Source organism: Nothobranchius furzeri, chromosome 13, assembly GCF_043380555.1.
Source record: "Nothobranchius furzeri strain GRZ-AD chromosome 13, NfurGRZ-RIMD1, whole genome shotgun sequence".
Taxonomy (NCBI): domain Eukaryota; kingdom Metazoa; phylum Chordata; class Actinopteri; order Cyprinodontiformes; family Nothobranchiidae; genus Nothobranchius; species Nothobranchius furzeri.
This window is the reverse complement of record NC_091753.1, coordinates 25,606,501-25,630,242: the sequence shown is the minus strand read 5'-3', so window position 1 is coordinate 25,630,242 and position 23,742 is coordinate 25,606,501. Positions and strand designations below refer to the sequence as shown.

At 38.8% G+C, this 23,742-nt stretch overlaps 1 long non-coding RNA gene across 1 annotated transcript; it reads right to left on the bottom strand.

Annotated features, from left to right (window-relative positions):
- Positions 1 to 713: 713 nt before the first annotated feature.
- Positions 714 to 7,530, bottom strand: LOC129153777 (uncharacterized). The gene is made up of 3 exons (XR_008559736.2): positions 7,298 to 7,530; positions 6,334 to 6,565; positions 714 to 6,236 (listed from the first exon to the last, which is right to left on the bottom strand). It is a non-coding gene; the product is annotated as an uncharacterized lncRNA (long non-coding RNA).
- Between the last annotated feature and the right edge of the window lie 16,212 nt (positions 7,531 to 23,742).

The following is a 23,742-nucleotide window of genomic DNA, read 5'->3' as shown; positions in this document are numbered from 1 at the left end:
ATGAAATCCCATGATCTTAGCCATCTTTACTTCTGAAACACTCAGCCTTTCTGTGATGCTGTTTTCTGCTTTCATCAGCTCACTGACCATGTTTCTTTTATTCTTTCAAAGTGTTTATTATGTATTCATCCTTTGTTTACCTTATGTATGCATCAGGAACATTGACTTCCACATTTGTATTATTTTCTTCCATGTATGACCAATATGTTGAAGCTTTATTTGGTGGAGTTTGTTTGTGGGAGGTGTTACATCCCAGGTGTCTAGGGGGCCTGGGGTATCATGGATGACGCGTGACACAAATTATAAGTTAACAAAGGTTTTATTTCATTTTATTTTTTGTGGCTTATTCTAGTGACCAAAGCAATGATTGAACAAAAATGGGTCTTTGCCCCAGTAATAGCAGTAATTAACTCAAAAGAGCTCAGATTCTTAAAATTTTGCACACAGAAAATACTAATTACTCTAAAGAGAGCTCAAACTCTCAAAAAGTCACATATTATCTCTTATAGCTCTTATTGCTACTCAATATCAAAGTCTCAAGTCCTAAGTGGGAGACAATTAGCACCAGGGGTGTTTCTCAATGCCAAGAAACCTTGCCTTGATGTCTTGGTCCCGCCCCGGTTGCCTAGGAAATACGTCATCAGGAGCCGCCAAGACGTATTAGTTTCAATATAAATATATAACATGACTTTTACTTTTTAAATTGTGTGTATATTTGTTAAATTAAATATGTAAGCGAGTTACTACCTGCTAGCCACCTAAGTTAAAACTACTAAGCAACTAACCAACCATAGATAACTTATTTGGATCTAAAAAACATTTTAAATTAGTTGACTTACTTTTAAACTTTAAAATGTGCCCCCGAAGTAGCTGCTGGCCTCTGATCCACTGTCCTTTTGAAAATACTGCGGTGTATTCTGGGTAATTTTTGACCAAGGCTAGGCTACAAGACACCTCCCATGTCTCCTTGTTCAGCTAGCTAAACGGCTAACAAACGGAGAACACACGCCTCGGTAGAATATGAACATTGGAACACGTCTTGGCGGCCCCCAATGACATATCTCCTAGGCAACTGGGGCAGGACCAAGACATCAAGGCGAGGTTCCTTGTCATTGTGAAACACCCCTGGTGTTCTGCTGTCTTGAGCTCAAATCTGATCTAGTTCACTTCCTGCTCCTGAACCTGGAGCACCAGAGCTTACGTTCCCCAGAGTACAACTTACATGGTAATATTTTCTACTACAGGCCACTGCAAATGTATTGAATAAATTAGTAAAACTCACCTTTATCCAAACATAAATCATGATTTACTTTTTCCATACTGGACCAAAAGTCTCTCATTAGATACAATAATTTTTAAACTGCATTTTGAGTATATCAGGTTATTTTTGTCTGATGCCATTTTTTGGCAATAAAAATATTTAACTGTGACCAAAAACCCAAACCACAAAAAGTCTGGAATAGGGCCAAGTCTTTTTTACAGCACTGCATCCTTGCATGACAACCACAAGCACACACTAAAAAAATCCTCTTAGCTGTATCGTTGACACTCAATAGCCTAAAACACAAGAGGGCAGTAGCTTTCCTCATAAATACTTATTAAGTCACAAAATCAATTTCCCTCTGGGATTAATAAAGTATTTTTGAATTGAATTGAAAAGAATACTTGATCACGTTCATTGAAGAATTTCCAGATACTGAGAAACAAACATTCCTTACATCTTAGAGGAGGCTGAACCTGCACAATGTGCCTTTGATATAAAAAATGATTTAATCTTTTCTCCCATTATTTAAAAAGGAAACTGGACATTAATTAAACAATAGATTACCATCAACTTTACAAGATGTTCTGCACAGTTTGTTTTATTTCATGTGATTTCAGAAACCTAAATAAAGCATCCTGCTTGCAGGCATGAGGCATAACGTTGGCTGGCTGCATTACTTATTTCTTTCTCCAATGGAGATAAATAAGTAATAAAGGGCACTTTTGCTGCTAGCATTGTTTTATTTATTTATTTATTTCCTTAATCCCAGACATTTTTAAAGTTTGTCCACTTGCTGAGGGCCTAACAGGAGATGTAAACTAGCCAGCGGATGCTGCAGGTGTCAGCAAAGGGAGGTCATGATGTGTGTTTTTGAAGGATGTGGCTGGAGGTGTTAATGTATGTCAGATTGGTCTTCCAGTAGCCCCATCATTTAAGTATGGGATTGTTAGGCTTTAACCATTGAGAGCAGACATCATTGGTTCCTGACACCCTAACTCTGAAGCCATAAATATACACGTCTGGCCAGAATAAGTTAGAAAAAGTTTTGGGGATCAGAGAAGGAAAAGGGTGATTAGTGGGAGGCATGGGGATGAGGGGTGGAGTGTGAAGCCTGGGTGATTTCACAGTCTAACTATTATGACCAAAGGAAGGGAAATCCTGGCTGCAGGGAGGAATAATTGGAGCAGAGCAAAAGCGAGACAAGGAGAGGTAGTTGATATACAATGGATGAGAGTAGACCTGTGATAATTTATTTCTCCTCCTGGATATATGAAATGTGTTAACATTGCTGAAGTGGAGGAACATCAGAAATCGGGGGAAAAGAAACAACCAAAAAAGAACTGGGATCTAAGCACAGCTCTGAGCAGTGGAGTAGGCTGGATCTGCCATGGAAATGAACGGCTGGAAGGCAGAAACGCAGTTAGGCTGGGAAGTGCTGTTGGCTGGGTATAAAACCAGGACCCAAAGTGTGAAGTCCTAGAGCCTCCGCTGGCTCTCACATCGTTGCTCTGCTTTCATTGCTCAATATGAGGAGTTGGAGAGACCTGAAACACTCTCAAAGCTTCTGTGTGATCTGCTACACTGAAAACCATCTAGCAATGTTTTCTTTACTCTCATGTTGAGTCTTCTCTGTTCCATATAACTATCCAATCACCACATAGTAAAAATAAACTAGCCGAAAACGCTACATCTTAAGCAAACTCAGTCAGACTGGCATTTTTAGCCCTGAAAACGCATCACACACCGCTGTTTGTCAGGTTTCATTCCAGCATGTCTTATAAAGTAGTAACATTTACATTTATTAATTACAACACTTATATTCCAGCATTTTCTGCTCCATTATTGACAAAAATATTTAAACACAATTGAGCCCAAAACTGATATCCTGGTGTTTTAACATTATTAGTTATCGAGTTGGTAAACATTATATTTTTGCCTCTTCTTCAGCCAAACCTACACGTGCTTCTTGCCAAAAGAGGATGATGAGATACTCCAAGCACTAGTTTATCATGACAAGTGTTAAACTCATTAATTATCCTCCCTTTCTCACATGAACACATATGTGGAAGGATTACCTTCAGAGATATCCACTTTAATCACCATAAGGCTTCACTGTAAAAACAAAGGTTTTCTCCAGAGTTCAAATTTAAAGGACACTGTAACAGATTTACGTCTGCAGGTGGCAGAGTTGAGCTGGTTGATGGTCTTTAAAATTATTTTATCTTACTTGAATTAATTTACACCGCCATAAAAATACCTTCTGTGCTATCATTTGGCAAAAGTATTGTTGTAAAAGTCAGATATTTATTTAAAACATGTGTAGACTGTAACTAATTACATGTAATGTTCTATTGCTGACTCCATGAAATGGTGTAGAGGTGCAAAACAAGCACTGATTATACTGCTTATACATTGAAATACACGTCCAAATGTTAGCAGAACCTCAGTTCAAACTCCTGGTTATATACAGTTTTTTTTTTCAAGAAGCAAAAATCAACTTACAGTCAACAAAGTTTTCTAAACTGAAAACATAAATTGAAAGAAGCTAAGCAGCTAGAAATTTTACAGACTCATCCAGTGGGAGGATCAATTAAAAACACATGTAAAACCAAATGTTTACTTGTTTGATCATTTTCCAGCTACAGCGGCAATATGCTACAGGAACCATTGTTTTAATAGGGACACAAGGGCTCATGGGAATATTTATTATGACTTTACTGATTTTCCTGTAACAGTAGTTTTTAGGATAAATGTCAGCTGACAGAATGAGGTTAATCAAAGCCACCATGATAGAGGCTTTTTCTTGTTATGAGTGACATTTGGTGAATGTTGAATTTTGTTTTCTTTTTCTAATGTTCTAATTTGGAATTATCTTGGTTGATTATTGCTTTAAAACTATGGTGGCCTGTGCGGTTAATGAAATAAAACAAGCCACAAACCGACACAGTGAAAAAGGGGCAACATAACAAATATATGTACTGAACTTAAAATGAAACAAAATGCCAAAAATACTAAAGTTAAGGTCTTCAAATCTAGTTATCCCTGACAAGATGTGTTTCCAGGGCATCAGGAATGGTGCATTTTTGTTTTCAAACATCTAACTTTTGGTGATGTGATACAATCAGAGCTAATGGAAGAACGTCAGTACACAAACAGAGTTGTTTACTTGTTGAAAATGTTGTACTCAATGCTTTTCAGGGGTGCCCAATGCATGCTGGTCGACAACAAATCATAAACCACTTTGGTCTTTGTTGCGCCACCAGAAGATTAAAAAAAATGCTGAAGGAACAACAAAAAGCTGAGACTCATCACAAGCTGGTGCCCAACACTGAGGCAGACCAAACATCCTGTTTTGGTTATGTTGCTGATTATAAATATAAATTTATCATAATGAAGTAATTTTATGACCTTTTTCCCTAAGTTCTAATAGTTCCATAGTTGATATCAACCTACTTTTATTTCTTTGCACTAAATCCCTCCCATAAAACCATCTCAGTAGATTTGCTCTTGACATTTTAAGGACTTTCCAGAATGAGACGTCTCAGGGCCCTGTCACTTTAAGGAAACAAGTTGAAGCTGTCCACCCTCACCCATCCCCCACTCAAGCTGCTATAAGCTGAGCAGCTCCTGTACCTGGGAGGGGCTCGTAGTAGAGGTGCTGCTGGGTCCTTTTGAAACAACTAATTTTAGGCTGATGATTCCTAAAGCCAAACACTGACATAAAATGGATGAAGGGATTTTTGTTCACATTTGGAGTGTTTATAGAAGCAGTAGAGACCCACATGGCAGCACAAAATAACGCAAAAGGTGACTTTTGTATAGCATGTCCTCTTTAAAACACTTGCAACACTTTGCATCAAATTTGTTTAGATTTTGTGATCAATGATGTGTGACGAACAGCAATGAAGGTAAAACTGTGACTTCTGCTAAGAGGCAGGAGTCTACGTCCCATTACTCACTTCAAACAATGGAAGAAAAGTGGCCACTCTACCTCAGTAAATTAATGCATTTTTACTGTTTTGACACCAGCCCAATCCTAATAAAAATGTTAGCAACACAGTTTCCTTCTTCCTGTGGAACACACTTGTCTTCATGTTTCTCTCTGGTAGCCCAAGACATCATTTTGTCTAATCATCCTTTTCAGTGATTTACCATTACTTAGATTCCATGTGTTGCCGGCAGAAAGCAGAGACTCAACATGCAGCTATGACTTTAAAAGGATATGGTGTTTTGGGGTGAAACAGCACTGTTAGACGTTGCTGTTTTTGGTGACTTCAAATGGTAAAAATGATAAGATTTGCACCACAGGGAAATTAGAAAATAGCTCATAGCCAGCGAGGAAATACACTGATGTTGCATGATCTCAATAGGGACGTGGCCATCAATCGTCTCACACTGAGACTCTTCTCTATAATGGGGAATCATCATTTCAGCCGTGTAAAGAAAATGGAGACAATGCATTGTAAATAAAACCAATAAACAAGAGATAAAATGCACAATTTCAAATAGAATGTGTTTCCATTCAACAGTGTTTGATTGTTTATGAAAGCAGCACAAAGCAATGAAATACAAACAACAACTCTTCATTTCAGTCTTCTGGCTTTTAACTGCTTATCACGTTACTTTATTTGCTCGGTGTGGTTAAGAAACACATTTTATGAGACAGCATTTGGATGAGTCAAACAAACACTCCAACCATAGGAGTGAAAAATAGAAGTGGGCAGATGCCAAAAGATGCTGAGTCTAAATCACAGCAATTTCCTCTAAAGGTGGCTCTGGCCAGAGGCACCTTCATGAGTTATCTACAATTTTTGCTTTACTGTTCAGAAAAGACATTTAGCAAACTTGCCTTGAGTTGTTCTGTAGGTCACATTGCACAAGGAAGAACTGAGCTATAAAAGCAGGAGCTGTGGAAGGGTCTCCCTGCCAATGTGGGTCTGTTCATGTTTTGCTGAAATCGAGAGACGCAGGCCTAAAAAAAATAAATAAATAAAAATGAAGACTTCAGGAAATGCTTTCTTAATTTCAAATATAATAATTTGCTGTTTGGAAAGATGGAAATGATTAACCATGTATATTTGCCCTTCATTTGTCAGTTGTTCCACCCCGAGAGAAAGGATTAGAGAAAAAACGAGGAGATAGTAAACGGTTGGACCTCTGGCCTCTGATCTTAAATGGGTTTTGATAGGTGTGGTGAATTCTGTTCCTGCTCGTGGATTGTGATTTACTGCCTCTTTGGTACGGCTCAAGGAAAGGAGCACTCACATCTTCTGCTTCTTTTCCTGTTTGTTTGACCTCAACCTGATTGGAGCAATACAAGAAAAAATACCTCAGTTCCAACACGAAACGACATGTACTGAAACAAACACAAAGTCAAAGTAGTTAAAAACACGAAAGTATGTTTTTGTGACAATACCAGCTTTAATTTAATAGAATAACTTGATGAAAGTGTTGCATAAAAATTGTGTGTATAAACATTTCAAATACAAATCGATTGTAATGGTAAATCATTTTGTCTCACTTTGGCAAAATGTTGTAAACATTATTTTTATTCAAGGGTATTTGGGATTTTTCATTTCATTAATCAAACAACCAACAAGAGCAAGCTAGTGAGCCAATCAGGCAGCCAACAAACCAGCCAATCAGTTGGCCAGGAAAACAACCAGCCAATAATCCCACTAATCAGCCATCCAAGCAATGCAACAACCAACTAACCAATGGACCAAACAGCCAATCAATTGACCAAGAAAACAGCCAGTCTGTCATGAGCCGGGGTGAGTACTCTTCACACCTTTCACAATCTCTGAGTTTCTGATTGCAGGAGAGGGAGGAACAGCTGATCCTCATCAGCGGGCCGGCTTTATAAGGAGGAGGGTGATCATGCTGCAATGCCGGATGATCGCTACTAACTGGTAGTCTCTAGCCCTTCGAGTTTCACTTGCCTTTCGATTCGTTTTGTGCTTGTTTTTTTTATTTTTATTTAAAAAAAAATTTCTGATGATCCACTTAATGTGGATAATTTTGGATCCTTACCTCAGGTTGCTGCATCTTTGGACACTCTGCGATCTCTGGAAGAAGTTATCCGGTTCGTTCATGTTTCACCTCTCATTCAGCCGACCCGCTCTCCACCACACTCACGCTCCCTCTCCGAATCAGCCTCCTAAACTCAATCCGTCAAACACTCAACCTCCTGGACTGCTATCTCGCTCTGGATATCACCCCGGCTCACTCCCACTCCATTTTCCTGCTTCACTTCCGCGTAGTAAGTCCTGACTCCAAACAATTCCGTCAAGACTACATCTCCCATACTCACCTCTGTTTTCCTTGTAGACACCACTTCCTGATTCTCATCCGCTGGACCCCAGTGTGCCCTTAGTTCTCCTGTTAAAAAAATATATTTTATTTTTTCCTTTATACTCGCCTCGGTCTCTGATTCTGCATGTCTTGGGTTAAGCATCTACCTCAGAACATCACACAGTCAATCATCCCAACTAATCAGGCATTCATTCAACCCATAGTAAAGATGTGTTGTTCATTGCTTGATTTGTTTCTTGAGATCAGTTTGAGCATCTCTTATTTGTATGATTCAGTGAACATTTGTTTCTCAATTCTTTCTCCTGAGGGTCCCTTAGAAGCAAGAAGTAGGCCAAAAAAGAGAAAATACATCACTAACAAAAACTGAGTTGAGTTAACTATTTAAGCAATACCTAAGTCATGGGATAAATGGAGATCTCATAACATCCCATAAAAAATGTGTTGCACATCAGCTGTTCAGCCAGTGTGAGCATATTGAGATCTTTTCTGAGCCCAACCAACCAACCAATGAATCAGCCAACCAACTAATCAATCAACATACAAACCACTCAGCCAATCAATTGACCAAGGAAACAACCGGCCAATCATCCCACCAATCAGCTATCCAATCAATGCACCAACTCACCAACCAACAAACTAATCAATTAACATGCACACCAGCCATCTAGTCAGCCAATAAATTGGCCAAAGAAACCACTGGCCAATCATCCCATCAATCAGCCATCCAATCAATGTACCAACTTACCAACCAACTATCAATATACAAACCAACCAACCAATCAGCCAATAAACTGGCCAAGGCAATCTAAACAATGCAACAAAGCACACATACCATTGGTTTAACTTTGTTTCTCTTTTTGTTTTGACTGATTGTGGAAACTTCTGTCGGCACAGTGTTCGTTCCCCTGTACATAAACAAATCACTTTATTTTACAATAGCAAAATGACAAAGAAACATGTTCTTCTGAAGTAAAGCTTCAACTTTTTTAAATATAAAGTGCAGTAAAATCCTCTCCAAAAACAATTACTTAAGAAAAAAGCAGCATTTCCATCTGACGGTGAAGCTTTGAAAGTCCTTCATTCAGTTTTGTTTTGTTCTTTCATCCCAGCTGCTTTAGTGCTCCTATTGTTCCAGCCACTTAGCATGAACACAGATTCTTGGATTCCCACACAGAGAGAAGTGAAGGACAACATTCCATCTCCCTGCCAAGACACCTTATCTGTGCCCAGCAGCCTGCAAACAGGAAGGGGAGGTGGAGTGCTAGGTGGTGGCGGAGGAAGGGTTAGGAGTGGAAAAGGTCATAGGATGGGAAAGGGAACATGCGAAAAGTTTGGGATTGAAACAACTGAATAAATGTGATATAATTTAACAGCTAAATCAGACGTTGATTTAAATACATTTTTTTTCAAGTGGAGTTATGCTGGATTTATGGATGATTTTATAACATCTCATGTCATACCAAGTAAATTAATAATCGAAAAAATAAACAGTGAGTCTATTCTTGATAAACTGTGTGAATGTGTGTGTGAATGGGTGAATGAGACACTGTAGTGTAAAGCGCTATGGAGTCCTCAGACTCTGAAAGGCACTATACAAGTATGGTTATTTATTATTTATCATTTAAAAATATTTTGTTTTCATTTATTCCTCATATGCGTATGTAAAATGTGATTGGCTTAATATCTTTAACTTGTTTATTTCGTACTTGTTGTCATCTATATTTGAATTTGAAAAAACAAACAAACTAAGGAACAAAAGAACAAATTAAGCAACATAATCAGTAAAAGAACCAAAAACCTCATCCAGTCTCTGAGGTGGAGAAGTCCAAGAGGATCGATCTATTATAGTGTGTTTTGGTTCTGGTAGACTGAAGGCCACATGGATGCCAACAGATGACTTTTAAAGAGCAAGTCACCCCTTAAAAGAAACTTACTTCACTCCCACTTCATGTTTGAAAAATGCAACAAATGCTGTTGCTTGGCAGACCGAGAGGGCGGAGCCGCTAACAAATACACACACACACACACACAGGCTCACAATGGCATTATGACATCATAATGTACCAGATGACATCATAGCATACCTCTTAGCCAATAGCGGTGGCAGATTTAAATTCAAATACAGTGCAGAATTTTTCCCTGACGACGGCGCAACACTGAAAGTTTTAGGCAGAATATTTGAATTTTAACCAAGATGCACTGAACTGCCAAATTATTGACTACACATGTCTGCAGCATGATTAGACAATCCTTCATATAGTTTATCAGCAAAAAAAAAGTGATTTGGGGGTGACTTGCTCTTTAAATGGCAAACGTCTAATTAAAGACAGATAACAATGTTGTGTTAGTTATTAAGATGAGTCACATAGCATTTGCTTAATTTAGTCTTTAAATGCAGAATACAAAAAACTTGCACTTATAGTTTGGACCTGCATTAGAAACTAAACATTTAGCTCAGTCTTTATTGTGCATTCAGAGAAACATCCTTTTGAATGGACCGAAAAGTTTTCATTTGTTTACAATTGTTGTTCTGACCGTGGATTTTACAGCGTATCAAATCAAATCACTTTTATTGTCACGTCACATGTGCAGGTACACTGGTACAGTACATGTGAGTGAAATTCTTGTGTGCGAGCTTCACAGCAACAGAGTTGCAACTTATAAAGCAGGCAGTAAACACACATGTTGAAATTTTTGGATTACATTTCAAAGGTTTTGTCAGGGTTTTTACTGTTTGGACTGTAACTAAATTTGAAATGTGAGGTTTTGTTTTTTTTAAAGTGCAGAATGATTCATGAAAGGCTGTCCTCTAATATCAGAGGGGTACTGCTTGGTTTATCATTCTAAATGAAAAAGAGAGTCTTAAAAGAAAGGAAAGCCCACTACTGTCACTGAGAGCTGCTCTGCTCAAAGTTAAACTCTTAATCTCTGCTCAAGACCCATTTCTTCTCACTTGCTGTCCTCTCTGGTTCAACAGGACCATGTTCAGTTATTGGCAGACGTTTTTTATGCTATTTTGTGGCATTTGAGTGCATTTTAAACACTGAGTAATGTTAAACTTTGTGCAGTTCTTTAAACATGCTAAAACAATCTGATAATAAAGAACAAAGACACGATAACATCTATTTTTATAGTCTGTGATACTTGATGCTGCTGGACTCATCCATCCACCCATCTATTCACTATCTAAACCAATTCATCCTCACAAGGGTAGCCGATCTTTATCTCCAGCAGTCAAGAGGCAAGTGGAGGAGGACACCTTGGACAGGTCACCAGTCCATCACAGGGTCACACAGAGACAATCATTCACACACTCACTCATGCCAATGAAATATTTAGAGTTTCTCATTAATCTGGCAGGCATGTTTTTGGTTTGAGGGAGGAAACCAAAGAACCCAAAGAAAACACATGCATGCATGCATGATGTTTTGGGTTTCAGGGCAACTTATTTAAAATATGAGACGGTAAAACAATTTCATAACTTTTATCAAGAAAGAAAGAAAGAAAGAAAGAAATAAGGAAAGAAAGAAAGAAAGAAAGAAAGAAAGAAAGAAAAGAAAGAAAGAAAGAAAGAAAGAAAGAAAGAAAGAAAGAAAGAAAGAAAGAAAGAAAGAAAATCATGCAAATCTCACTTTTTACATCCTTTAGAGCTGCCAAGATGGGGGCTTTGATAATTTACAATCAACCCAAGTAAGCCTGGTGCATTAGCAACTCACTATGCATTCTCTGTGAATAATAACAATGCCACACCTGCTGCATTATCCATTTATACAGTCTGGTAGTTGCAAATAGGGAAATATTTAGTACCTGCATGAAGAATGAGTCAAGTTAAAGAAAAAACAAAAATCAAGGCAGCAATCAAACAAAAAGTTGATCCAGTGATGTAGAAACAGCTAATGGTTTGTGTGCATCCTGAAATGTTTTCCAGTTTGGCACAAAGCCTGGCTCAGCTATTTCCTAATGTTTCATTTCCATGATGAATATGGCCTTCCAAAGCTCCTTGCTTTAACACAAAGATGGCATGCAGCAGTGTGAAAGCCTGCCTTGCTTTACCTGCGCAGCCTAGCCAGCCTTGCATTCAAATGCATATCAGCACATTGTTCCCTGCGCCGAGCTTCTTAATACATTTTCTAGTGGAACAAGTTTCATTTGACATGTGCGGGATTCAGGGAACATGCACACTTCACATTAATTCAGACAGAGTCAAGAATATATTTTATAAAAATGATTCTGTTTTGTAACTAAATGATTGTACATGACAAAGTATAAATGAAATGATGGTTGGAGGCCAGACAGATGGGGTGTTTGTGTCTGCAAATTAAAAAGTAAATTGCTGATCATTTTAATGATAACTTGACCTTTGGGTACGCTACAAATTAATCCCATGTCTGAAACAAAGTGTTTCCAAAAGTACCCACTTGTAATGTCATAAAATGGGAAATTTAAATAGAACCACCTCACGAGCAAGAGAGAGCAGCTGCTGGAGGAGCTACAGCTCTACACAAAGTCCCTCCCAGACATAGGAGCTTCGCAGCTATTAGCAGCCTGAGTGGGGGGTGGGTGGGCGGGGCCATTTCCAGCTTGTTTTCTTAAAGTGACAAAGCCCTGACATGACTCCTTCTGGGAGGTACTAAAACTGAAAGGGACATTGTGCAAAGAACTTCATGAACATGTTTGGAACTGACCACAGAAGTAACATAACTTATAATATGTCAGACTAGATTTGTTTTTAATTTAATAGGAGATAATGACTTTTCATTATTTATTACATTTTAATACATGTTTGAAAGTTGTTTAGAAATAAATCACATTGTGTTTAGTGGACTGAGCTGGATTTTCCTGCATGCATGTCACATCCGACTCTATCCTTCTGGAATACAGAGAACCTGTCGCATCCTACTGTCTGATAACAGTCTGTGCTTGGTGCTTAATGACAGCTACTTTATCAATTCTCTTGATATTGATCTCATAGATTTCTCAGTGAGAAATACAAACACACTGGATTTAAAGATCTGCACCATATTCCTCTAACAGGCACAAGTAATACATGCCTTGGCAAGTTTAACCACGCTGCGACCTACACTAAAGGTAACGAACCCTAACCTATGCAGTGTTTCATAATGTATGGCTTCTTGGAGAAAAATGCACATGTAACAACTAGATGTGTCCACTAGATGGCAGTCGAGTTTCTTAAATAAACATGTTCCTGTCATTGAAATGTAATAAATGTGGTTTATTTGGGTGTTTAGGATCAAAGATTAACATACTTATGTTTATGTTTATGTTTATGTGCTTAGCAGACGCTTTTACCCAAAGCGACTTACAACAATTATTTTTTAACCTATAGGGCATGTTGTGATCTTGATAAAAAATTAAAACATTTGCCATAAAAAACATTAACTTACATCAAAATTTGAATAGAAGTGGATGGTAAAGCAGACATTATGTTGTTTTAAAGGGAAGTTTGCTGTGTCTACCTTCTGCTCTGTATTTTTATATGTATATCTGGAAATTATTCTTATTCATCTGATCATATTGCTCTATTTAAATCTGGCATGAGGCCTGGAATTCACTGATTCCACAACTGAAATATTTTTACATTATTTGTTTTTTTGCAAACATATGAAATAAATAATGTGCTGATTAATTTGATGCAATCGCACTAAAACACTTCAAATGTGAAATGCTGAATCCTCATTATTTTACTCTTTTATATAGAATCGGGGGAGAAACGTTGACTTATTTAGACCAGAAATGGGGTAAATAAAAATGTCTACCACCAGAAATAACGTCTTAGTTAATATTCATACCCAGTGACTTTTTTTACTGCAGCCTGTTTGTCTTTCTTCCTTCTTTCTATCCTTCCTTCCTTCCATATGCACTTCCCTCTCGTCAGTCTCTCTCCTAATCCCCCCATTCTCAGAGGGACTTCGTGCAGACTCGACCTAAACACTGCTCTCCTGTTTGAAACTGGACAGGCTCCCCGTCGGACCACTCCCTCGGCCTAATCACCACAGAGTTCTTTCCAAATTGCAATTACCGATAAACAGAGTTGGCTGATGGGAACAAGTGATTGCTCAGGCTTTAGCAGACAGTATCTGGCATCGGCCTAATTGTCACAAACAATCTGCCTCATTTCACCACCCCTTGCTACTAGAAGGTGATTGCACTGAGCACACTTAAGGGGCAAAGCATTTATGGGTCTGCTCATTTGGGACTACTTTGAAGTGTTCTCTGGTGTTTCACGAGAATTTTTTTTTCCATTTTCTTTTACTCAGCAGTCTTTTGGGATTGTCTCTAAACAGTTGCTTTAGTCTGTGGTGATAAAACTGCCTCAATTTAGATCTGTTTTGATTTGTCATCATAGATGGAGAGGAAACTCTCAGTGAGTAAGACACACTTTTATCTTTGATGTTGTTTTCCGAGCACATGTCAGCAAATTAGATTTCTCCTCCTACAAATATTACGTATTCAGGATTATCCAAAATCCAAAAGAGACTTTGTGAACCTTATTCCAGTCACACATACGGGTGCTTCGCAGTGAAACTGCACTTCTCACACTTCTTAATAGGGTAAGTCTCCTACTAAGGAGAACATTGCCAATATTCCAAATATTTTCCCCACACACAGCTTGAACCAAAACCTTCCAGTCTACAAGCCTGTTTTTCAGCTCTTTATACCTCCACGATCCCCCATTTAGAGTTATATGAGTCCCACGGTTTCACAAGACCTCATTCAGCCCAGATGTGAACACAAGCGAGTGTACTGCGAGGGACTGTGTGGACTTTTACAGTAACGGCTGATTTTTAAGCCTGTGTGTGAGTGAGGGGCAGGTTGAACGCGATTAAAAAGCTCTGACCTTTTGTGCCCCCTGGTTCCTCCTCTTGCCTCATCAGAAACAAAAGAGGAAATGACCCAACTGAAAAGTTTTGCAAGGTGACCAGTAGCAGCCGGCAGGCAGATTTGTTTTACAATCTCTGTGAGGTTCAGGGTTTAGTATGGTAATACTAAACATGCAAGCCTTATGCCATTTGAAAAAGAAAGATGGCTGTTGGAAGTTAAACGGATCATATGATTCTGAAAAATGTTCGGGGTGAGGGTTAAGCGTTTAACTTGGGATGTTTGAACGAGAGAGCATGTCAAGGGCAAGTGAATGCTTTATATCAGCAGAAAGTCACGACTAAGCATGTGTGTTTATGTGCGGCAGACAGCCTTTGGTTTGTGTTGGCCCACCGTTGATGCCGCTGCACCACTGTTTCAGCAGTTTGGAGCAGGAAACAGCTGTGGAGAGCGAGGTTAGAGGTAGTGTGCACACAGCCGTTTGAGGGCTGCATCGTTTTGTGAGCCAATATCAATCAAAATGCATGAAGTTACGTTTTTACTAAGCTGGAAAACCACACTGTGTTAGCACATTCTCACAAGCTCACACTCCAGCACACTGTACTTAACGCTGGACTGCTCTTAACCTCCATGTCTAAGGTGGATCCGGGCGTGTTTTTATCCAACTGAGTAGACATTTGGCAACTAAAGCTTTTTAAGTAATAAATGTGTGAATAACCGTTTAATCAGGAATGAATGCCTTGCAGGCAGAACGCAGGGCACAGAAAATCCCACGGCCAGCAGGACCAGTCTGCAGCATCAGAGCTGTGCCTCAGATGGGAGGGTATGGAGTCTTATTTCTTATATGGTGTATGATATTTAAACATCTTGCCTCAAATTGGATAAAAGTAATGTGACTCTATCTGTAACTGTTTGCTTGGGAGCATGGATGTTTTATCTCCACAATTATCCACACCTCTTTGTTGTTGGCTCTGCTATTCACTCTGCTGTGGTCTGTTCAGGTGCTGGCAGCTCTGACAGAAGGGCTAGTTCAGTTCTGGGCTGCGAACTAGATTCAGTTGAGGAGACATGTGAAAGGAGGATGTTGGGGAAGATGAGCTCCATTTTGCACCACCCACGGCATTCCACTATGGAGACCATGGACAGCTCCTTCAGAGGCAGACTGATGGGCCATTCACATCTGTACCGGGTCGGCCCGGGCCGGGTAGCCCCAGTCGGCCCCAGCCTGGCCCGGTTGATTCCACACATCCTTGTCTTAAGCCCATGTGGGCTGATTCTACCCACCAATCAGAGGCTTGCTCTAATGGAAGGTGTGAATTTGCTGTCAGCAGTGGGTGTGTTGGCCCTGGTCGGCCTGAAGCAGACCCCCTCGAGAAGAGGGCTGAGAATGAGCCTTGGTTGGCCCGGAAAAATACCAGGCCACCCAGATATGTAAACAACCTACACTACCCGGCCCGGGCCGACCCGGTACAGATGGGAATGGCCCATGAGACATCCCAGATGTAAAACAGAACGCTACCGTGGGCCATTCATCCCCTCTGCAGTTTAACTGGTGCTGGCGTTATCCTGGTTCACAATAACATCAATGCAATACTCAGTATGTGTTCAATACTTGTGCAATACTGGATGTACATTAATATGTTTGTGTCCCTTACTGTTCTCAAAACCTAAGTTTCCTTTTTTTGTTTTTTATTGTGGTTGAAGGCTACAATACTATGGCTTATTGTCTGTATGTGTCAACCTCTAATCTTATTATTTTTCTTCTTCCTTTTCTTCAAGTGAATATGCTGCTGTGATGAGTGAATTTCCCCACTGTGGGATCAATAAAGTCTATTTTAGCTATTCTATTCTAAATAACAAGCCTAGAAGAGCTCCAGCCATGTGTTTGACTTTCTGCTAGCAGTTAGCTTCTGTTGAAAGAGAAGCTCTCTGCTGTTTCCTGCACACTAAAACCACAGCCTTCCTCATCAGGAGTCAAGATGAGTGAGTCCATGAATGTTATGTGACAGTGTGACATAGATCTGTCAGGATTTTCTAATTCTAGAGTTTCACCGTCCATTTTCTAGCAGAAGCTAATGCAGAGGATTGATGTGGGAAACTATTTTCACGTTCAGCCTGAAAACTCAGAGTGACAAATTATAAACAGGAATACTATTTTAAAAACGTTTATTTTGTCAATCACACCTTCAATCATGTAAGACGTCTTGTGCTTTTAAGTTTTTGTCACAGCGGCTCATGTCAACAAATACATTTTAATATCTGACTAAAATAACACAAGTAACCCAAATAACGTTTATGATTGAGTTAATAAATGGTCAAAAGCTATCCAAGCCACCCTGGTCCTGTGAGGGAAGAATAATGGTTCCTTATAATAAATCATGAAATTGGAGCCTTACACCAGCCCCGGTGGCTAAATTAAACAATTCTAAATAACTTTTCAACATTAATGTGTGAAAGACTAATTACCAGAAGTTACATTTTTTTTGCCAGTTCATGGTGGTTTTTATCATAGATGTCAGGTTACATGTTGTTTATAAATGTTGTTTGCTAATCTGAAACATTTACAAATGTTAAAAAAGTGAGCAAAGAACTGATTTACAGCATTGCACGTTCTCAAAAGAGCAAGTGAAGAAGAAACCTTTTATTTCCTAAGTAGAAGAGTTAAAGAATGAAGAATGAACCGAAGCTTTGCTGCTCGAAACAAAAACATGCCACACCCCCTGGCCAGCATAACCACAGTCAACTGGCAGCAGGGTTTTGGTCGTGGCAGTCGATGCATCTTCCTCAGATATAAACCATAATATCATAAGCAGTGTGTGTGTAAGTGTGCAGACTATCAGCAAAACTGGGATTTATTTTTATTTTTTTAAATGAACGTAAAAAACTGACACAGACACTCACCATTCCCTCCTGGGGGATGCTTGAGGCAGATTTTATTTATATTCTCATGTTTTCCCAGCATCTCCACCTGTTGTTAGTCGCTGCCAAAACAGTGGCATTTTGGGTGTGCAAGTCCCTGGAGCCTGTCAGCTCTGCCAGGTAAAGGTGAAACGTGACACTTGTATTAAGCCTGAAGGCAACTACAGCATTCAGATGATTTACTAACAAACTGCTAAAAACACGGCTCAGCTGGTGCAGCTTAATGTGAGTTTGACTTTGAATGACATGACCTGAGAGAGATATTAGACCCCGAGGGATTAGCTATGCATGAGTGTGCTGTATGTATTCAATGTACTTTGAAACACTGCAGATACTGAATATGTTTCATAGATTATTTATAGAGATTTTGTTTGTTCCGTTACAATCTGGTGACGTTACTGTGGGCAGCTTCATGGTGAACATGGCTCGCATGCAGCTGCAACTTTTTAAAATAGAATATTTAGACTGGAAGGCATTAGCAGACAATCTGGCATGTGTCAGTCCATCACCCCCTCTCTCCACCTCAACCTAAAAACCACAGTTTAATGTTTAGGTGGTGTGTGTGTGTGTGTGTGTGTGTGGGGGGGGGGGGGGGCATTGATAGAAGCTGTCAATATTCAGCTCAGATCTATTTGTGATTCTCTCTTCTATGTCGTATGTATGTATGTGTATGCACATTATCCCTTACATGTTAGCAAATGTAACATACAACATGTATGTAGTTTAAATTAAAGTGATAAATGATGAACTGATTAAAATTAAAAACTGGTTTGATGCAAATAGATTGACACTGAATCTTAATAAAACAAATGTCATACTGTTTAATGATAAAAAGAACAGTGATGTGTCAGTGGAAATAGATGGGATTGAAATCCAAAGAGTAAAAGAAACAAAATGTCTTGGAGTTCTTATTGATGACGACTTGACATGGAAATCCCACATTAGTTACATAAAAGGTAAAATTGCAAAATCCGTAGGAGTATTACATAGAGTCAAGTTTTTACTGACTAATTCTGGTTTGTTGGCATTGTACAATTCACTGATTGTTCCATACTTGACTTATTGTGTAGAAATCTGGGGAGCAACATACAAAAACTATACACAACACTTATTTATTTTATAGAAAAGAGCTTTGAGAATCATCAGTTACAGTGGCTGTAGAGATCCATCAAACCTGTTGTTTGTTAAATATAAATTACTGAAATTTCATTATTTAAAATCTTACAAACTATGTATAAAGCCAATTGAAGTACTCTGCCAACAAACATTCAGGGGATATTTGGAAAGAGAAGTAGTAATTACATGCTGAAAGAAACTGATGTGTTTACAAAACCTAGATTTAGAACTAAACTTAAGGAGTGGAATTCAATTCAATTCAATTCAATTCAAAAATACTTTATTAATCCCAGAGGGAAATTGATTGCTGTAGTAGCTCAGAATAATAATAATAATCAAGTCATCAAAGAGTTGTTGTATCTAGTTGGAATATGTCTGTAACTGGTGTTAAATTATGGAATAACCTTAAAAGGGAAATTAAAAAAATCTCTTGTCATTTAATATGTTCAAAAAATTTACCAAATTGAGTGTACAACATAATTATGGAAATGTAAATTCCATCAATGATCATGGTTGCACTGGAATTAAGAACAGGAAAAAGTTTTAAATGAATCTGTATGTCTGTATGACGAATGGAAATTGTATATAAATTGAAAATTTCTTCTAGAAAAGGGGGCTGAAATTATAAGATGTTTTTCTTCATTCTGCTCCTTTTCGTTCAAATTAGATTTTTTGTTGTTATATATTTCTTATTGTTCATATGTTTTATTTGTTTTTATTTTGAATGAAATAAAAAAGAGAAAAACAAATTCCCCTCATAGGGGTGTGATGACGTGATGATTTAGAATCTCATGTTTTTGTGTTTTTTCAGGTTCGTGAGCTCATCTCCTCGCACATTCTCAAAGATCACATAAGCATGGTTTTCACAATTTATCTGATGGTTTAAAAAAGGTAGTTTAATTATTTTAATATAACTCCAGTTTAACTTGGGCTCTTAATAGAAAAAAAGCTGGTGTGTAGTTTACAATCTGCAGTTTAAACATAAATTGAATCCGAAGCCTAGAGAGGCGGAGTCTTGCTGCCGCGCAGCATCCCAAAGATGTGTTTTCATTGGTCGGTTGCAGACATCACAGCTTGTAGTTTGCCGAGGCTGATTTGGGTCATAGGATGGCTCAAAAAGCTGTCGCAGAGCCAGTCAGACTGGACGACCAAAAATTTGCAAATCACCTGACCGTCTTTTTTACACCGTTTCTTTATTTGCTCCCGACGAGGGATCCGGCTAAGATGGCCGAAAATCGCACAGTGTGATCCGGGCTTAAGAAGCCGTGACCTCTTTTTATTTTACTTTAATATTCAGTGAAGCAGGCTAGGGACTAATGTTGAGCTAACAATGCTAACTGTGAGTTAGAAGTGAAGTCGGTTCTAAAAAATTTCAATCTACTTTTTAATTACCAATAACTCAATATTACAGTGAAATGTCTGTATGAAGTGAATAATGAGTAAACTGTGGAGTTTTACTTCCTTTAAAGAGTCATTCAGATTTATTACAGCAAGCTAACAACCAAATTCCTCCAAAGCCAGAGACATGTTACCATAATAAGTACAGTAACTGCTCACTGTCATAAAAGACCTAAGAGTGCTAACACCTGATATCACAATTTACGTATCTACCTATCAACTTGTTGTGTTTGACTCGTCTTCACTTCTAGAATCTCCTGGTGCTGATCCGTAACTGGTAACAGACATGAAACTCATGGAACAACAGTGACATTTTGCTGAGGAAAATGGGTTGCTCTAACCAAACTTGACCAAAAGATGTCATTTTTACTTCATTCTCACACATCACCCGCTTAAACTTCAAACACCTTTCAGCTTCTTTTGCAACCTTCTAGTTATGATTATAATATGATGTAATACATCATCATGTTGTTGTTATACACATCCAATAAAAGTTTTTATTGAGGGTATTCATTTTTTTCTGTTACTTCTTGTATCAGGCTAGACGAGGTTAAGTTGCTGTTGTATGCCTCAGATCTCCTCGTGTGACCCCCATGCCCCCTTGTTCTTGTTTGTAGAGACTGTATAGTGATAGGGTCATTGTTGCCCAATATCTGGTAACAAACAGTTCATCTGTAGCAGTTTCACTAATCATCTGACATTAACTGGAAGCAGCTGTTGGTGGTATTTATAGAATCATCTAAAATTTCATTTTATCTGTTATCCAGCTGCTGAGAGTGCATCTGGCACGCAGCCTGTTGTACTTTGGAGGACTACCTTTCTTTTTCTCCCCTTTTCAACAGCAGCGCCTCTCTCCCCATCTCTATAGCTGTCTCATTGATTGTAATCTGGAACAAGCTGCAGTTTAGCCCACAGCTGCACATGTATTTGTAGGGTTTGATTTAAATATGGCTAAATATGTCCAGGAAAAAGAAAAATGCATGCAACCAGTGCTAATTTTACTGAAGAAGCATCTTTACATCTGCTCAGATACAGCAGCCATCCTTGAGAAACTGCAATCAGTTTGTTTGTTCCCAGTTGTTTTATGATCTGTTCTTTAGTTAATAGATCCACGTTTTCTCTGCTGGGAGCATGTTAAGTGCATTCAGATCCTCATATATTTTCTGTCACAGGAGCATACACTCTGAACAGCATTTACAATGTTCTGTAGCCAAGTTGTAAATCAGATTGTCATTTGGGGGCTTTTTGGGGAAGCTTTTCCTGGACATCAGATTTTTATGGAAAACAGTTCCTTAAAACGAAATTCCATGCAAACGTGGAATTCACACACGTTTTAGTTATGGTGTTCAAACCTGAACAGCAGATAACGGCTCCCCGAGGTTCAGATGTACACCTTGCATTGGGTTGAAGTGTAACAGTGGGCTTGCGTGATCTTCGATAATGTGCAGTCGCCACAGATGTTTGGATGGACTTGATACTCACAGTGCAGCATACAATGTTTAACCTTCTCAAACGTCCATGCATAAAGAACGCAAACCAAAGAGTTCAAAGGGTGAATAATCATCTTTGTTGGTCTCGTTAACTCAGCCTTTCCACTGCTGCTAGCATAATTATGTTTAACCCGTAAGCTACCTTCCCACTGGGAGTGTTTCAGATGCAAAACTGCAGCGAAAGACTTCCATGCAGCTGGTCCCACAAGCTCATGAAATGACCGGAGAATTACAAGAGCATGTATGTTTTTGTCAGTTCAAGCTAGGAGAAAGATGGCAGCATGTTTCTAAAAAAAAGGTCTGTGGTTTATTTCTGGTCCGTTTATCTTGGCTACAGAGGTTTCACAGTTTGTGATGTTCTTTTTTTATCCTTAAGCAGCCAGAAATCTACAAGTGACTTTTATTTTGAAAGTTTCCAGATGTTTTATGCTGTTTTTGTGTTTAACTTCCTGTCTGGTCCCATCTGAACTACTGAGCTTGGCCTGTGCTGAGCGAGGCAAATCTGCGCTTCTGGGACGAGTTCAGAGCACGACCGGTGGACAAGCACCCATCTACTATAACCATAACTAATTGTTGTGTACTACTACAAAGTTTGCAAACCATCAACATTTGGTGTTATGTACTCTGAGCAGGTCAAACAATCCATGATGGCAACCAAACCAATGCCTGATGTTGTGATTGTATTTTTATGGATATTTGATTATCTTTTTTTTTTTTTTTTGCTACAAGTTGATGCTACTTTTGAATAATGCAGTTTAATGAAATGTCTTTTTGGTGTTTGTGTCGGTACTTGTTATGGAGAAATGTATGTTTATCAATTCTTGATCATGGACTCAACCAACTGGATGTAATATGTACTGCTCTATGCCTCTCTGCATGCTCACACACACACACACACACACTCACACACACACACACACACGCACACACACACATTCTTGTATTCATACACACACTGACCCTCTCTCACACAATGACCTCACTCCTCCTGTCTTATCTTCGTCTCTATAAATAAATCCTGTGAACAGATGTTCGGGGCATTTGCTTCGGCATCTTGCCACAGTTATAACTGTTTGACTTGTCTGCTCACTGTCTCCTTCTCTCTTCACTCTAGGAAATGGGTTATTGATAAACATTTTGATAAAATCCATGACAGTATCTGTATCTGCAAATGCATTTTTATGTTGTGTAATGAAAGTTTTTGTGATGTAACCAGTAGTTTTATGAAGTCTTTTAGAGGTTTGGTTGCCAATAAAGTCAATGCAAGGTCTGCTGATTTTTGTTACTTTATTTATTATGTAGCACTGTTTTTTAACTGTTGTCCTTCGGTAAGGATGTTGAGTTAAGTTGAAGTAAACCAACTGTAAGGGTATGGACATGTATGTGGTAGAAGCACATTGAATTGCTTCTGTGAATGACATTTGTAATAAAGCTGCCTTGCCTAATATAGAGAAACTGCTGTTTAAAGTCACATGAACAACACCGTCTACACGTATACCTTACGGTTGGTTAAGGCTGGTAGTTTGTTCTAGCTATAGATGACTCTTGACCAGTGTTGGGAGTAACGCGGTATAAGTAAATAATTACTGTAATGCATTGCTTTTTGCTGTAATGTGGTAATGTAAGGCATTACAGGGAAAGAAAATAGTAATATTTACTCGGTACAATTGTCAGTAACGCAGTAATTACAATGCATTTTTAAACCCAGAATCAAGATGTGGGTTTCCAAAAAATTCAAATTGCGGGAAGCCTGAAAAAAGATCCAGTATCCACATATATGACGTCATTTATGGACTCAGCTTTGCGGGCATTCCATGAGCAGAGAGGACGCAGCGGTAACGGCTCAAATACTCCAGCTGCGGCCTGCACACGGCCTCTGTTATATTCACAAAATCGCTCCACCAAAACAAAGTCATTCATTTGCAATCGTTTATATCAGCCCATATTCTCTGGTACTTCATGTACTTTTCAGCTGAGTTTATAATCTGTGCCCCGGTGATTTCAACTCACTGCTGCTGGAGTGCAGCGCATATTAAGCTTTTTGTTTTTTTGAGTTCGATAGATCCCTTTGGCTGATTAGTTAGAAAGTAGGAAATCTAGGAACCAGTTTTTCTGGAAGACGGAGAAAACATGCAGCATGCAGGAAGGTTAGAGAGAGAAAGGGCAGGAAGTTATTCACATAAAATCAAGAAAACAAAAAAAAGTGCTTGAAAAGAAAAAAGTAGGTAGATTTATCCCCAATACACATTTTTACCAGTGAAAAGCAATAATATATAAGCATTTAATATTTATACATGTGATAGAATCAGATCACCCCAGAAGTCAGTCCCACATCCAGGGCCGTATCAAGGCATTTGGGGGCCAAGGCAAATTTAGGCTTGGATCCCCCACCACCTCACT